Source organism: Apium graveolens, chromosome 8 (assembly GCF_009905375.1).
Source record: "Apium graveolens cultivar Ventura chromosome 8, ASM990537v1, whole genome shotgun sequence".
In the NCBI taxonomy this organism is placed as follows: Eukaryota; Viridiplantae; Streptophyta; class Magnoliopsida; order Apiales; family Apiaceae; genus Apium; species Apium graveolens.
Genome location: NC_133654.1, coordinates 199,733,734 through 199,751,402, shown reverse-complemented (window position 1 = coordinate 199,751,402; position 17,669 = coordinate 199,733,734).

The following is a 17,669-nucleotide window of genomic DNA, read 5'->3' as shown; positions in this document are numbered from 1 at the left end:
TAAGATCTGAAATCTAAACATAAAACATATTAGCCATGACATTATCAAATATATCTAACAATCTCCCCCAACTTGTAAATTAGCAAAATATACAAGTTTAACAGATATTTGATGATGTCAAAAACATTAAGTACAAATGCATGAGAATTAGACAAGATAACTACAACTTACAGTCCTTAAAGCTTTTACCAATTCAACTTCTGATAACAACTTTAGTCTGTATACACATCAGAATTTAAGCAGTTGTAGATCTTCGACTTGGCTTCATCATTTTCTGATCTCTCTGATGTCAGGAGTTGTTCTGAGATAATTCTTCAACAAACATTTCTCAGCATATCTGAGTTCATCAATCATTCTCCGTTTGACATCTTTAAGCTCTGCAGTATCTTCACCAGTTTGAAATATTGCAGCTCTGAGATCATTAATATTTGCTTTTCTCAACTCCTGATCTAGTCTTATGACATAAGCTTTGTCAGACTCTAGATTGAATTCAAGCCCCTTAATACCAAGATATGTTCTGATCTGTGCAGTATTAGGCTTCATATCAACAATATCACCATTGTGATTTCTGTACTTTGGAACATATATGCTGTCAGACTTAACAGAATAAAGTCTTTTCTGTCTCTGAATCTGTTCTTTCAAATAGTTTGCAGCAGTCCCTGTCAATCTGTCATCCACTTGAAGTAAGAATAATACATGCTCCAATTCTTCAAAATACTTCAATGGAATGGCATTTTGTCTTATATGATAAACCCTACCATCTGTCATGAAATACAACAAGATGTGTTCCTTCAAGTAGGTATGGTAAACCATTTGTACAGATTCCAATTGATTCAATCTTTCAGGAGTTGCTCAAATTCCTGGTTCACTCAAGGAAGTTGGATCATTGGCAGTGTTGTGTACTCTTCTTTCATCAGCACTTCCCAATCCAGTTTTATCTCTTGCTTCCTTTCCAGTAACTACTCTAGCTTCAAAACGACTTACAGTAGTCTTCAAAGGTTGAGTTTATTTTGCTTTAGTGAATCCTGGTAGGAGTGTTTTTGATCTTCCTTCTGATATCAAGTTAACTTGAGCTGTGTCAGAGGTTACTTGCTTCTTTTGAATATCAGAACTTTTAATTTCTTGACTCTGAACAACTTGAGATGTGTCAGAGGTTGTTTTAAGAACTTTTCTTGAAGTCAGAGCAAGATTATCTTTGTCATTAGTAATTTCTTCATCTTCAGGAGGTACATAAACTTTAACAGGTTCACCAACCTTTTCTTTACCCTTGGATCTTGGATCTATCTTTGGTTGTGATTTAGCAAATGTTGCTTCAGTTTGTGCCTTTTCTTTAATCACAATACCTTTCAGTTTTGGAAGTGATTTTTTACCAGAAGCTTCAGATTTAGATGTGGTTTTCTTTGATTTAAGTCTAGCTTCTTCTTCCTTTAAACTTTCCAAGTCCATTCCTGGATTTTCTTGAAGAAATAACTGTCTTGACATTTCTTCATCAAGATCTAGAAGTTCATCAGAATTTATTCTTTTACCAGTATCAGAACTTATTCTCTTCCCAGTATCAGAACTTATCCTGTGACTTGCAATTTCAGCATTTCTTGATGAGAATCTTTTACCTTGACTATGACCTCCACCCATTCCAGAGTTTCCTTGGTCATCTTTTTCATCATCCTTTCCTTGCAGTGTCTTGTCATCCTTGCATTTGGACTTAATCACTTTCTCCCCCTTTTTGGCATCAGCAGGAAGTAGAAGAGAGATAAGCAATTCCACTGAAGATTGGATTTCAGTCAGTTGTGATTGCTGAGAAGCTTGATTTTGCAGAATTTTATCAATCTGTGCTTGTTGACGATCTTGAGTCTTCTCAATATAAGCAATCCTGTCCATAGATGGTTGAAAGAACTTTTTCTTATCAAGTTTCCAAACTTGTTCTTGTTTGATAAAGTTCTCCTGAATCTTGTGTATTTCTGCATGAGTAGTTGAATGAAGACCTTGTAGATGTTTAGTACTCAATGCAGTGACACGAAGCTGAGTTTTGAAATCATCAGAATTTAACATTTCATCAGCTTTAGTCAAGTGCTCAGTAAGATGTAACGCAGATGGAATACATGAGACTGAGTTTCATTCCTTAGTCAACTCCTGTCCTGCAGGAGTTTCACTCCAAGGCACTGGTGGTTCCTCTGTAACAAACTTCTTTACTAGTTCAGACTTAGAAAGAGGAATGTGTCCTGAAGGACCTGCTGCATCAGTATTTGCAGTTGGAGCAGCATCACCAGTATCTCCAGCATGTGCAGCATCAGAACTTATAGAATCAGTATCATCTGATATAATAGCAGTGTGAGTAGCAATGGAGGCGTCAGCATCCTCTAATTGCTGATCTGATGCTAAGTTCTGATCAACAGCCATATCCTGATGCTCACCTAAAGTCTGATCATCAGTGTCTAGATGCAGAGAAGGTGACTTAGATAATTCCGGAGTTTGAATAGCATCAGTAACAGGTGTTGGCAAAAGATTTGTTGTTGTTGGAGCTTCTAAGAAAATTACTCCAGGCACAACTAAGTGTTGATCAGCATTATCAGCACTTGTGCCTTGATTACCAAGAGACACAGATGGGAAATTAGCCTTGTCAGATACAGTTTCCTGAGATGGAGTGGATGGAGAAGAAGTAACTGGATCAAATTCTTTTTCTTGTGAGATCAGAGATTCCTGATCCCCTTCCTTAGCTGCTTCCTCCTCATCATCTGAAACTGGCCTTTTTGCCCTCTGTTTCTTGTATTTCCTTGGTAATTTAGAGTCCTTGGAAGTTTCAGGAATTGTCATTTTTCTAAGCCTCTTGAGAAGCTTAGATCCTCCAAGTTCAGAATCCTTCTGAGAAATCTTTTTCTCAGCTGCAGTTACCACAGGTTCTGAAGAAAGAATCTGTTCCTCAGAATCTGATTCATCTCTCAAAGTAATCCTCCTCTTCTTCTGAGGTGTTTGAGAATCAGTCTTTGTTCTCTTTGACTTAGAAGATGTAGGCTTCACATAGGACTTGAGATATGTTCTGAGAGATGGTTGAGAGGTTTGAGGTGGCTGAGTAGAGGTGGTAGGTGCTGATGAACCAGGTTCTGATGTTTGAACATCAGGATAAAGTGCAGTGTACTTAACAGGATCATAGGTGATTAAGGCTTGTTTGACAGATAAAGGTATTAAGAGGGGTCTTAACACAGCCTTTTTATTATCAGAAGATAATAAATCAGTAAAAGCTCTCTTAGCTATTCTGAAAGATGGAATTAGATCACTAAAATTTTGGGGCGGATTACAACAAAAACTATAAATAAGCTGACAAAATCTTGCAAAATATACAGTATTGCGATCTTCTGTCATCCTATCCCCAATAAAACCTAAGACTGCTCGTGCATAATCAAAATCAGTGTGATTTAGAAGTGCATACCCGATTTGTTGGCTGAATATGGGAATTGCATCAAAATTTGAACATTTGTTGGCGAAAGCTTTGGTAATGCAATCAAAGAAGAAACTCCATTCCCTCCTTATGAAAGATCTCTTCAACTGTCCAAGCTTGGTCAATGTTCCTTCATATCCCAGACTAACCATCATGTTTTGAAGAACTGAGTCATCAACAGTAGAATAAACACAGTCCTCAGGTAGCTGTAATGCCTGTCTAACTGTAGACAAAGTCACAACATACTCATCTTCCCCTGATGAAAATATTATACTTGGGGACCCTTGAGCACCACCATTGTCATATACTCCACTCCTCCAAAACTCCAGTACTTGAACTCCAGAAATGGATGTAGGCTCAGTTAGAGCAAACCCAATATCAGAACTAGTGAGAAAGTCCTGAATGAAATGAAGTTCAGAGGGTGCCTCTGTAGTGTTTAGTATCGCAGAGAAGTTATTAGGAACAAACTTTACTCCATCAAAGAGAATGTCCTTGGGTGCCATTATGTTTGGAAAGAAATCAGTAACCTGTAATGTGTTTGAGAAAATGCCTCTTAAAAGAAAATCGTCAGTAGATGAGAGAGTTGAAAAGTAAAGAGAGAGATAAAATATAAAGGTAAATAAAAGATTTAACAATCTTTGCTCTCTTTTACTTATACACAAAAAGTAACCGTTGAGGACACATGGCAGACATGCATTTAAAAGTAGTGGTAAATACCTTGACACCTGTTATACATAGAGAAGGCAAAAAGTAATGGGCACGGTAAATAAGGAATAATTACCACCCACTTGCAGTTTTTCAAGGAAAAACCGTTCCACTTACCTAGATTCCATTAATCAAGGTGAATCAGTTTTAATTTAAAATTGAAACTGTTCCCACTAATTCAAATATTTTACTCTGCAATATCAATATTCTGGAAAAAAAACTGTGTGTGAGAATGAGTAAAATCAATCAGTTAAGTAAGTATTGATAAAACATTATCAGAACTTAAAGTCAGACATAATTTATACGATCATCAGAATATTTATCAGGATTTATCAATGCGTATCAAAATTTCTCAGAGACAAGATCATAAGACAAAAACAAATTCCATTAATATATCAAAATAATACATTGATGAAATTGAAATTACATCAGAACTTTTACAATCTTGTCCTAAGCTTCTAAATCTAACATCAACAGCCTTAGTCCTAGCTAAGAAGCCTGACAAAGCTGAGGATGAAGAAGAACAGGAAGAAGACGAGATTAAGTCATCTTCCTCTTCCTATCTTCGACAAACAAGATAGCGAGTCGAATGATTCGCTCTTGCTGACGGATAGCTTCCCGCCTTTCCTCCTCCAATCGATCAAGATGAAGCTGGTAGTCCATCTCGAAGAACAGAAGTCGGTTCAGCACCGCCTGTGGGACAGAGCCCCATATCTCTTCAGGAATGGCAGTTACATGCCACTCCTGCTGCCAGTCGGCGCAGCTTAGCTCCATATGAAAATTTTGGTAATTCAAAAACATGTTGAATCGGACCATGATGTTTTTGAAAAAGAATATGAAGTTAAGATTGTGAGAAAAATTGATGGAAAGGCTAATGTGAAGTGGTTGTTTATATAGGCAAGAGAACGCCAGGAGACGCGAAGATATTTAATGCTGACAGATAGAGTTAAGTCTACCTCGTCTCCCTAGACTTGAAAAAGAATAACAGTCATTTGAAAAGGAATGTGCACATATAACAAGAGTGAACTGTTCAAGGACGAGTGCCATTAGTCCTAACCATAGACTATTAATCTTCCACTTCAACATATTCTAAATTAATCTGAGACTGTTACCAAATTTTACTCACAGATAAGTCAAGTAAAGGGTTAGACTGAAAAATCAGAACTTAGACCTATACCAGAACTTAACAGTCATCAGAACATAATGTCTTAACTCGAACAAGGAATATCTATCTTAGTAAGTTTTCATACAAGTTCTGAGTTATAGTCTTCAGAACTTAATCATCAGAACATATAATTAGAACGTGTCCTCAGAATTTGTGCAAGGTGACACAGTGACTGTTTGTCTAAAAGAACATAGACCACCACAAAAATTTCATCATTCATATGGAGTGATTTGTGTGTGCATTAAGCTAAATAACTAATAAAGAGTAAAGTCTGATTTACTTCAGTACATCTTAGAAATAAGTCATAATTAAAATTTTGCTAAAGAGCTGTCATTATCCTGAAACCTACTGATAAATGAGTTCATGCATGAGTCCACCTCAACTGTTTTTGTGCTAATTTTATGCATCTTTTTAAATTCTATTTTACAGTGGCTTCTCAGTGTAAGTGAGTTACGACTGCTTATCAGAATTTATGCTATTATCAGAGTATTTCTCCAGTATTCATAGAGTGTGAAAAGTCACCAAGAAAATATTTTGCTTTTCTAATGCATATTTACTTAATACCAGCTATGCACTTGGGTCGTCCCATTCACATTTTTACTCTAGATCTCAAAGGAGTACCTGATATTATTCTTTGATTCTTTTTCTTTTTCTTTTGATAAGTGAGGTTTATCAGCACTTAGTACATTCAGCAGTTTTACTAGAATCAGAACTTAAACAGATGAGTAGCATTATTCTAATTTGGGACTTAGTAATAAGATGAATAAAGTAAACTAAACTAAGCTCAAGTATCAGAATTTGCTTGTGTCATAAGATTTCCACAGAAATAATTACTTCTTTCATGGGATCATTTGTTTATTGAAGACTAGTAGGTCAGTATCTAGCACAATTATCCTCATAGGATTGAATGATTACTTAAACAGATATATCACTTATTAGAGTTAAGAGATATATATCAGACAACAGTCAGTACTTAAAAACATTTATCAATTAATCACAGAATACACAAAGAGATTAATGTTGTAAATACTGATCATAAAGTCTGATAACATAGAACAAGTTTAAGCAGATTTAGAGAAAGAACCTGAAATCATTCCAAGTTCATTTACCAATCTTGTAAAGGTAGCTTCACACAGTGGTTTTGTGAAGATATCTGCTACTTGTTGATCTGTGGGAATAAAATGCAATTCCACTGTACCTTCATCCACATGTTCCCTGATGAAATGGTACCTGATGCTGATGTGCTTTGTCATAGAGTGTTGAACTGGATTACCTGTCATAGCAATAGCACTTTGATTATCACAGTAAATAGGGATTTTGAAATATGTTAACCCATAATCCAGTAACTGATTCTTCATCCAAAGAATCTGTGCACAGCAGCTTCCTGCAGCAATATACTCTGCTTCTGCAGTTGATGTGGAAATTGACTTTTGTTTCTTGCTATACCAAGAAACCAATCTGCCTCCAAGAAATTGGCAGCTTCCACTTGTGCTTTTCCTGTCAATTTTGCAACCTGCAAAATCTGCATCTGAGTAACCTATTAATTTAAAATCTGATTCTCTAGGATACCATAATCCTAGATCAGCTGTTCCTTTAAGATACTTAAAGATTCTTTTTACAGCTGTTAAGTGAGGTTCTCTTGGATCTGCTTGAAATCTTGCACAAAGACAGGTAGCAAACATGATATCTGGTCTACTAGCAGTTAGATAGAGAAGTGAGCCAATCATACCTCTGTAATCAGTAATATCTACTGAATTACCAGTATCCTTATCCAGTTTTGTTGCAGTGGCCATGGGAGTGGATGCACTTGAACAGTCTTGCATTCCAAATTTCTTCAGCAAGTTTCTGGTGTACTTAGATTGACAAATAAAAGTGCCTTCTTCACTCTGCTTGACTTGAAAGCCCAGAAAATAACTAAGTTCTCCCATCATACTCATCTGATATCTTGACTGCATTAGTTTGGCAAACTTTTTGCAAAGTTTGTCATTTGGAGACCCAAAAATGATATCATCAACATAAATCTGGACCAAAAGTAAGTCCTTGCCATGGTTGAGATAGAACAGTGTTTTGTCAATAGTTCCTCTGTTGAATCCACTTTCCAGAAGAAACTGAGCTAAAGTCTCATACCATGCTCTAGGAGCTTGCTTAAGTCCATAAAGTGCTTTATCAAGCCTGTAGACATAATCTGGATGTTTGGAATCTACAAAGCCTGGAGGTTGTTCAACATATACTTCCTCCTCCAATTCTCCATTGAGAAAAGCACTTTTCACATCCATTTGAAAGACAATAAACTTTTTGTGAGCAGCATAAGCCATGAATATCCTTATGGCTTCTAACCTAGCAACTGGCGCAAATGTTTCATCATATTCAATTCCCTCCTGTTGAGAATATCCTTTTGCAACCAGCCTTGCCTTGTTCCTTACAATTATGCCATCACTGTCAGTTTTGTTTCTGAATACCCATTTTGTACCAACAACAGATCTATTCTTAGGTCTTGGCACTAAGGTCCAGACTTTGTTTCTTTCAAATTCATTCAACTCTTTCTGCATTGCTTGCACCCAATCAGCATCTTGAAGAGCTTCTTCCACTTTCTTTGGCTCAGACTGAGAGAGAAAAGAATTGTAAAGACATTCATTCGAAGTACCTGTTCGAGTTCTGACACCTGCATCAGGATTTCCAATTATCAAATCAGGTGTATGTGATTTTGTCCACTTCCTTGAAGATGGAAGGTTTTCTCTAGAACTAGATGCTCCCCCATGATTCATGCTGTCTTCGTTTTCATTTTCTGATGCTCCCCCTGAAACTATGCTCTCTGAGTTGGATCCTTCAGCATTTAGATTTTCAGCACTGTCAGTACTTGGCTTATCAGAACTTGACGAATCAGAACTTGAAGAGCCAGATGTATGTTCTGATGCTTCTTGAGATGTGATAATATCTTGAGTATGCTCCCCCTGCATTGGTGCATCTTCCTTTGACGTAGTCACCACAGTTTCAATAACATCAGAGTTTAATCCATCAGAGTTTACAGTATCAGGACTTAGACTGTCAGGACTTAAGGTATCAGAATATGAATCTTCATTTTCAAATCTCAGCTGATCATGATCAATGCAATCTTCAAGTCCAGTGATCTTCTTGTCATCAAAAGAGACATTGATAGATTCCATGATCACTTTTGTTCTCAAATTATAGACTCTGAAGGCTTTTGTGGAAAGTGGATATCCAACAAAGATTCCCTCATCAGCTTTTAGATCAAACTTGGATAGCTGTTCAGGATGAGTCTTGAGAACAAAACACTTACATCCAAATACATGAAAGTATTTCAGATTTGGCTTCTTGTTCTTCACCATCTCATATGGTGTTTTTCCATGCTTGTTAATGAGTGTTGCATTTTGAGTAAAACAAGCAGTCTGCACAGCTTCAGCCCAGAAATAGGTTGGAAGCTTTGCTTCTTCAAGCATTATTCGTGCAGCTTCAATGAGAGTTCTATTCTTCCTTTCAACAACTCCATTTTGCTGTGGAGTTCCAGGAGCAGAAAATTCCTGCTTTATTCCATGATTTTTGCAGAACTCTTCCATTATCAGATTCTTGAATTCAGTGCCATTATCACTCCTCAAAATTTTCACAGAATCTTTGATCAATTTATCCAGATGTTTGACATGATCAATCAGGATAGATGCAGTTTCACTTTTTGTGTGCAAGAAATACACCCATGTGTATCTGGTGAACTCATCTACTATGACCAACGCATATTTCTTCTTTGCAATAGACATGACATTCACTGGACCAAATAGATCAACATGAAGTAGATAATAAGGCTCAAGAATTGATGATTCAGTCTTGCTCTTGAATGAAGATTTTCTTTGTTTGGCCTTCTGACATGAGTCACAAAGACCATCAGGAGCAAACACTGATTTTGGCAGTCCTCTCACAAGATCTTTCTTGATCAGTTCATTTATCTTGTTGAAGTTTAAATGAGAGAGTTTCTTGTGCCAATTCCAGCTTTCTTCAATTGAGGCTCTACTCACTAAACAGATTGCAGAACCATCAGAACTTGTTGAAAGCTTAGCTTCATAAATGTTACCACGCCTGAATCCCTTCAGAACAACTTTTCCTTTAGATTTACTAACTATTTCACAATGTTCTGCAAAGAAATCAACATGATAACCTCTGTCACAGATTTGACTTATACTCAGTAAGTTGTGTTTAAGTCCTGAGACCAGAGCTACATCTTTAATGATGACATTCCCAAGATTGATATTGCCATATCCCAAAGTTTTTCTAATGTTGCCATCTCCATAAGAAACACTTGGGCCAGCTTTCTCCACAAAGTCTGATAGCAGGGCCTTATTTCCAGTCATATGTCCTGAACATCCACTGTCCAGAACTAAAATATTTTTCCTGTTGCCCTGCAATCAAAAAGACCACTAATTATTAGTTTTAAGGACCTAGACTTGCTTGGATCCTTTGGCCTTTTTAGGTTTGTTAACATTTGCAGCGGATTTAGCATCAGATTTTATGTTAACAGTTTTCTTATCAGAACTTATACTACCAGACTTTGAATCAGAACTTACACTAGAAGGAACAACAGAAACTTTCTTTAAAGAAGGTTTTATTTGATAATAATCATAGTACAAACTATGATATTCCTTACAAGTATAAATGGAATGCCATAAACTACCACAATGAAAACAAGGATTTTGTGGTTTGTATCTAACAGACTGACTCTTAACTCCTGATTTTGAAGATAAGGAGTTAATATTCTTATTCTTCCTGCAAAAAGAAGCCAGATGGTTAGAACTTCCACAGTTATGACATGCTTTCCTAGGAGCATCAGGAACAGATTTATAGTTATTGCTTTTATTCACACCTTCCTTTCCATTCCTGTTTTTCCTAGGTGATTTTACCTTGTTTGCATTCTTAACATCTTTCAGCTTATGCTTAAGCTGCTTCTTTGTCATTAAGCCTATGTTAACTTCAGCTGTCTTTTCCTGTTTTAGTTTGTCAGAAGCTAATTCCTTTTTAACTTCTGATTTCTCATTTTCAGATTTTTCAGTTACAAACTTAACAGGTTTTAACTTCGGCTTTTGCTTATCAACAGGCTTAATTTCTACAGTTCCTTTTTCATTTTTATTTTCTCCATAACCTAAGCCCTCTTTCCAGTTTCCACTGCTTAGCAAATTTTGAGTTGTTTTGCCAGAGTTAGTCCAAGTCCTAATAATCTCTCTCTCCTTTTCTAACTCAGTTTTTAGAGATTCATTCATTTTTAGCACTTCATCCCTAACATAAAAAGCATCATCTCTATCCTTCTGAGTTTGATGGAACATGACTAACTCTTTTTCTAAGAAATCATTTCTTTTCCTAAAAGCAAGATTTTCAGAAGTTAATCTTTCACATGTTAAAGTTTGATCTCTATAACTAACAAACATGGTTTTAAGATATATTCTCAACTCATTAATATCATCAGTATGAAAAGCATAAGTAGTCTGAGGTACCTTTATTTCAGCAGCTTCAGAACTGCTCTCAGAACTTGATTTATCAGCATTTACCATCAATGCATAGTTCTCCTCACTTTCAGAGTCTGAGGTGTCTGTCCAGCTTTTCTGCTTTGTGACAAGAGCTTTGCCTTTGTCACTCTTGGTCTTCTTGCAATCAGGAGATATGTGGCCTTTCTCACCACAATTATAACATTTAACATTGGCGTAATCTCCTCTGTCAGACTTTCCTCCTCTTCCTTCAGATCTTCTGAAATTCTTCTTATCAGAACTTATGCCTTTCCTGGAAAACTTCTTTCCCTTCCTGAACTTCCTGTATGCAATCTTTGTGATTCCTTTCACCATAAGAGCACACAGCTTCATCATCTCCTCATCAGCATCAGTTTCAGGCAAGCTTTCAGAATCTGAGTCATCATCACTCTCAGAACTTGATGACTCAGTATCAGACTTTATGAAAAGAGCTTTACCCTTGTCTTTCTTTGAGGAAGGTGCTTTGGGGGATTCCTCTTCAGCCTTGAGAGCAACTGTCCTTGACTTTCCTCCTTTCCTCTTGCTTCTTTGTTCCATCTCAAGTTCATGAGTCTTGAGCATTCCATAGATTTCATCAAGAGTTGTTTCATCAAGATTGTAGTTGTCTCTTATTGTTGTTGCCTTCAAATCCCAGCATTCAGGAAGAGCTAACAGGAATTTTAGGTTGGTATCTTCAAGATCATACTCTTTATCAACCAATGACAAATCATTCAAAAGTTTGACAAATCTATCATATAAATCATTCAATGACTCATTAGATTTTGAGTCAAAATGTTCATACTCTTGAGTGAGTATTGTCTTCCTGTTCTTCTTAACTGTTTCAGTTCCTTGACACCTTGTCTCCAGTGCATCCCATATCTCCTTGGCAGTCTTGCAGTTGATTACCCTGTTTGACATTACATTATCAATGGCACTATGCAGTAAGTGTCGTACCTTGGCATCCTTAGCAATAGATGCTATATCTTCAGCAGTGTAATCACTCTTTTCCTTCGGTACAGTCTTTGCTGCTTCACCTGCAACTACAACAGCGAGCTTGGTAGGTTTGTGAGGCCCTTTCTTGATTCTATCAAGATATTCTGGATCTGTTGCTTCCAGAAACATGGTCATCCTTACCTTCCATATGGGATATTCAGATGGTCTCAATATGGGAACTCTGATAGTCTCATATCGACTCTGAATTGATGTCTTTGATGATTCCTCAGTTTTGGTAGGCTTAGTTGGAGTTTCTGTGTCAGACATGATTGTGTTTGGATCTTTAATTGTATGTATGTTAACAGAAGGCTCTGATACCACTTGTTAGGTCACACTTTCACTGTAGAGGGGGTGAATACAGTGTTTATTACAATCAAATCAAACTTCAAGAACTTATGTAACAGAAAACAAACTTTATTGAAACAATAAACTCTGTTACAATCTGGAACTGTTATCTCTCAGTGATGAACAAAATATCACGAGAGCTGCTAGGGTTACAGTAAATAATATTCTCGATAATGATAACACTTATAGTGTAAACCCTATGTCTGTGTTTATATATTACACAGTTACAAGATAATCGCTAATTGATATGGAATATAATTCTGCTTCCTAATATATATCAATCAGATATCTTTTCTTCCAAGTATTCCATTCTTTACGAAATTCCTTCTTCATGCATATCTCTTCTTATGTTCATCTTGATCTTCTTAACTTTAATCAGCTACTGTCCCTATCTGATCGTCCTTCAGCACTTAAGTTCTGATATCTATCTCCTGATGCTTATCTCCTGATAACATAAGTACTGATATCCCTTAAGTCCTGACGTCCAGTATAAGTACTGATCAGTTAAGTACTGATTTGTCCTGTTCAAATAAGATCTGAAATCTAAACATAAAACATATTAGCCATGACATTATCAAATATATCTAACAAGATATATGTACTAGACGATAGAATAATAGGAAATATACAAGATTCATTAATAGCAGTAGTAAAAGGAAACTTAATATATCAGAAATTAAAATTTATAATACAACCTGATTTTAGCATATCATTAAGAGATGAAAATAAAGAAAGATCTTTAACATTATATTATAAATTAGATGGAATAAAAATACAAAAGGGCAGTAAAGTAATTAGTATAGAAACTAAAATAGTTTATGCTATGACTGGAAACCATCATGTAAAGAAACAAACGGAATTAGGAATAACAGTACCAAAATTATACAATGATATATTAGAAAAAATTGAACATAAAGAAGAATCTCAAATAACAATCCCAGAAGAATTTACAATAGACTTTAGTAATAGGCAAATAATTCCAACACAAAGAATGAAACCAATATTGGAAGGATCTAGATTAAGTTTTAGAAGAGAACAAAACCCTATAAAATTAGTTAGATCAATGAGTATGGCCAGTAGAAAATTAGATTTAATAAAATTACCGTGTTATGAATCAGATAAATTAAGAATAAAAACAATAATATTTAATGGAATATTTGCCAAAGAAGTCATAACATAAATATATACTGGAGCAACAAAAAGTCAAATACATATAACTGAAGTTGACTCAAACAAATGTGAGGAAATAGAACCTCAAATAATAACTGAACCAAATAGTTCGAGAGAAACAATAATAACAAAAGGTATAAAATTAAGATTAAAAATTTTAGACTTAGAATATAATATAAGTTTAGGAGTGATAGAAAATGACGTTAGTTATCAACTATTATTAGGAATGGATTTCTTAAATGAAATAAAATATAATATAACGAATAAAGGAATAGAAATAAACGATCAGAATAAATTAAGATTTATAGAAAGAATATGAATCCTGAACAGGAGATAAACAACAAGAAAGATGAAATAGAAACTATTAATAAGATAATAAAAGAAACATTAATTATGTCTCAAGAAAAAGAACTACAATACTTAAAAGAAAAAGAAAAACTAGAGGAAGAAGTAAAAGAATTAGAGAAAATAGAAGGTAAGAAAAGAAAAACATGGATAATTGAAGGAGAATGGAGAAAACGAGTTTATAAATATGAATAATACTGAAAACCAAATAAAAGATATTTGGAACGAAATATTTATAAAAGAAAGTTTAAACGCTATATTGAAAAAGATGGAAGAAAATCAAGAAATTAATAGAAAAATAATTAAGGAAGAAATAACAACGTTATGGAATATGTTAGAAATCCCAATCTTTAAACAAATATTAAATAAGTTAACCTTAATACAAAATAGTTTAGAGCAGAATAAAGAAAAGAAAATAATTAAAGACAAAACAGAAGAACCAGAAATAGTACCTATAACGGTAATAGGAAGAACTAAAGAACCTATATTAATGGATATAAGCAAATCGAAACCTAAAATGACTATAGGGGTTAAAAGAGCAATAAATGGTTTAGCAGAACTTCATAAATCAGGAAAATTCTAGAAAAATATCTATAACAGAACATAGTGCGATAACATTTCTTAAAAAACATGGAAAAGAGTTAATGGAAAAAGAAAGACAAAAATATGAACCTATAAAACAAGAAATGAGAAAAGATGAATTAGAAGAATTAAGAAAAGAAAATGCTAAATTAAAAACTAAAACCAATATAGAATGGTTAGATATATATAAACTTTATAAAAGAAAATATAAAACCCAAAAGAAAGAATTAAAAGAAACAAAGTTAGAAGTAATAAATGTATTAAAAGAAATAGATAATTTAAAAAATGAGATAAATCAATTAAAGATAGAATTAAAAGGAAAGGCAATTATTAAGTCTGACGATAGTGATCCAGAAACAAATAAAGAACAAGGTGAAAGTAGTAATACAAGTGAATCAGATAGTAATCTAGGAGAAGAAGGATTAAATTATTTAGAAGAATCTGATAATGAGGAAAAGGAAATAATAATAAAAGAAAATAAAGAAATATTAGAAGCCCTTGGAAAAACCGTAAATGCAATTATAACAAATGAAGAAAAAAGCGATGAAAGTGATATAGAAGAAAGAGAAACTTCGCATAAACAAACAAATTATGAAACCGAATCAGATAATATAATAGATGAAGATGCATACCCAGAAGAAGAAATAGAAGACCGTATAATAACTAAAAATAATATTAAGATGCCAGGAAATATATCTATAGGACAACAAAATGAAGTACAAGATTTCATAGGATAGATAAATCAAGGAATAAATATAAATGGATATTTTTTATATTTAGACAATGTCTATGATGATCAAGAAATAAGTAGAAGAATAAAAGATTGGAATTTAGGGATGTATATAGCCTTAATGAATTCAAAAAATATAGAAGATCTGGATTATGTTTTTGAACTAATATAAAAAACAATTGTAGGAAAAGCAGCATTTTGGTTAGAAAATATTATTTATGAATTAAAAGGACAAGTAAGAACGTATGTTAGAAGCTGGAAAGATACGTTAAACGCATTTGATATATTATTAAAAAGAGAATTTCTACGAGAAAGATGGTTTGTAGCTCAAGAAAATATAACAGTAGAAAGAAAATTAGAGATAACAATGTATCTAAATAATATGAAATGTTGTAGGATTAGTAAATTACCAGAATATACTATAAGTTTTACTAAATTCTTTTATGAAGCTAAGTTTTTACCTAATGAAAGCTTAGTATATCAACAACTGTATTATGATCATTTACCTTCACATTATAATACCGAAATAACTAAAGAATATAATAATCTAGAACCTAAGGAAAATACATTAGGAGAAAGAATTAGATTATTAAGAGCATATTTAACTCGAAAATGTGAGGAATATAGAATTCAACAGAGAATTAAAAAGGATAAAAAACAAGGATTAAGAGAAATCTGTAATTTCACAGAGAAAAAATTAATATTTAGATGTGATAATCAAAATTATAAAACTAGAAAGAAATATAGGAAATATAGAAAAACAGATTATAATAATCAAAAAGAATATTATAAAAAATAAAATAAAACCTATAGACCTTATAAACCATTTAATCGAAGATTTAAAAGAAGAAAATTTAAAAAATATAGAAATACTCCCGAAAATAGAAAGAGATTTAGATATAAGAGAAAGTTTAGAAAAAGAAATAAAATAAAAATAGCAGATTGTAAATGTTGGAATTGTAATGAAAAAGGACATTATGCAAATAAGTGTCCTAAATTACAACAAAAAGGAATAAAATACATAGATACTACCGAATTAATAATGAAATTAGAATACATAAGAGAAGATAATAATAACTGGTATGATGAAGAAGTATTCTATATAAGTGAAACAGAACCAGAAGAAATAAATTATATAAATAAAAATGATAGTAATGATGAAAGTTTAACTACTGAATAGAATAAAATGGTAGCTATATATATTGAAGCACAGGTAGAATATAAACCTACTAAATATATAAAACAAAAGATATTTTTAGATAGCGGAACAGATATTTGTTTAGCTAAAGAAGAAGTATTTACTCAACACAAATGGAAACGTACTAAAAATAGAATAATAGTAACAGGATTCAATAACCATAAAAAAAAGATAGAAATAATAGCAGAAAATGTAAGATTTATATTAGGAAAAATAAGGTTTAGGTTACCTATAATATACCAAGAAAATAATATGAAACAACAAATGTTACTAGAAAATAACTTTTTAGATTCTTTTAAAACTCAAACAATAAAACAAGATAGGATAAGTTTGTTAACACCTTGCGAAAAATGGATAGTATTAAAAAGAATAGTACATGTAAAATCAATAGAAATAAGTAATATTAAAGCAGAAAGAAAAACTAATTTAGAACTATTAAAACAAAAATATTTAAAAGCCTTAGAAATAAATTTTGGAGAACATCCAATGAAGCTATGGGAAAAAGAAAAAATATACGCTGAAATCAAACTGATAAATCCTAATGATAGAATTAGAAACAGACCAATAAGATATAGTCCAACAGATCAAAAGGAGTTAGAAGTTCAAATAAAAGAATTATTAAATTTAGGACTAATACAAGAAAGTAAAAGTCCACATAGTAGCCCAGCGTTTTTAGTAAGAAATCATAATGAAGTAAAAAGAGTAAAAGCTAGAATGGTAATAGATTATCGAGAACTAAATAAAAAGACTATATTTGATGGATATTTTTTACCATATAAAAGAAATTTAATAAACCAAACAAGTAATAAAAAATGGTTTAGTAAATTTGATTGTAAAAGCGGATACTGGCAAAGAAAATTAACAAAGGAATCTAGATGTTTAACAGCATTTAGCTTTCCACAAGGACATTACGAATGGATAGTACTACCATTTGGATTAAGAACAGCCCCACAAATATTCCAAAGGAGAATGGATAAAATATTTAGAGAAATGAATAATTTTATTCTAGTATATATAGATGATATATTAATATTTAGTGACAATTTAACAGATCATTCAAAACATCTAGATATATTTATTCAGACTATTAGAAAACATGGAATCCTATTATCAGAAAAGAAATCAGAAATATTTAAACACAAAATAGAATATTTATGATATATTATAGATTCTGAAGGAATTCAATTACAAGAACATATTTCAACAAAAATAAAGAATTTTAAAGAAACTTTAGAAAATAAAAAAGAAGTACAACAATTCTTAGGAATAGTAAATTACGCTTCAGATTATATAAAGACTTACCAAAATTAAGAAAACCTCTACAAGATTTAATAAAGAAAAATAAAACTTTTGAGTGGAAAGAAGATCATACAAATGCAATAAGAGTACTAAAAACAAAGGTAGAAAATTTACCTAAACTACGATTACCCAAAGATACTGATCAATTAGAATTATTTAAAGATGCTAGTGATATAGGATGGGGAGCAGTATTAGTAGCTTTT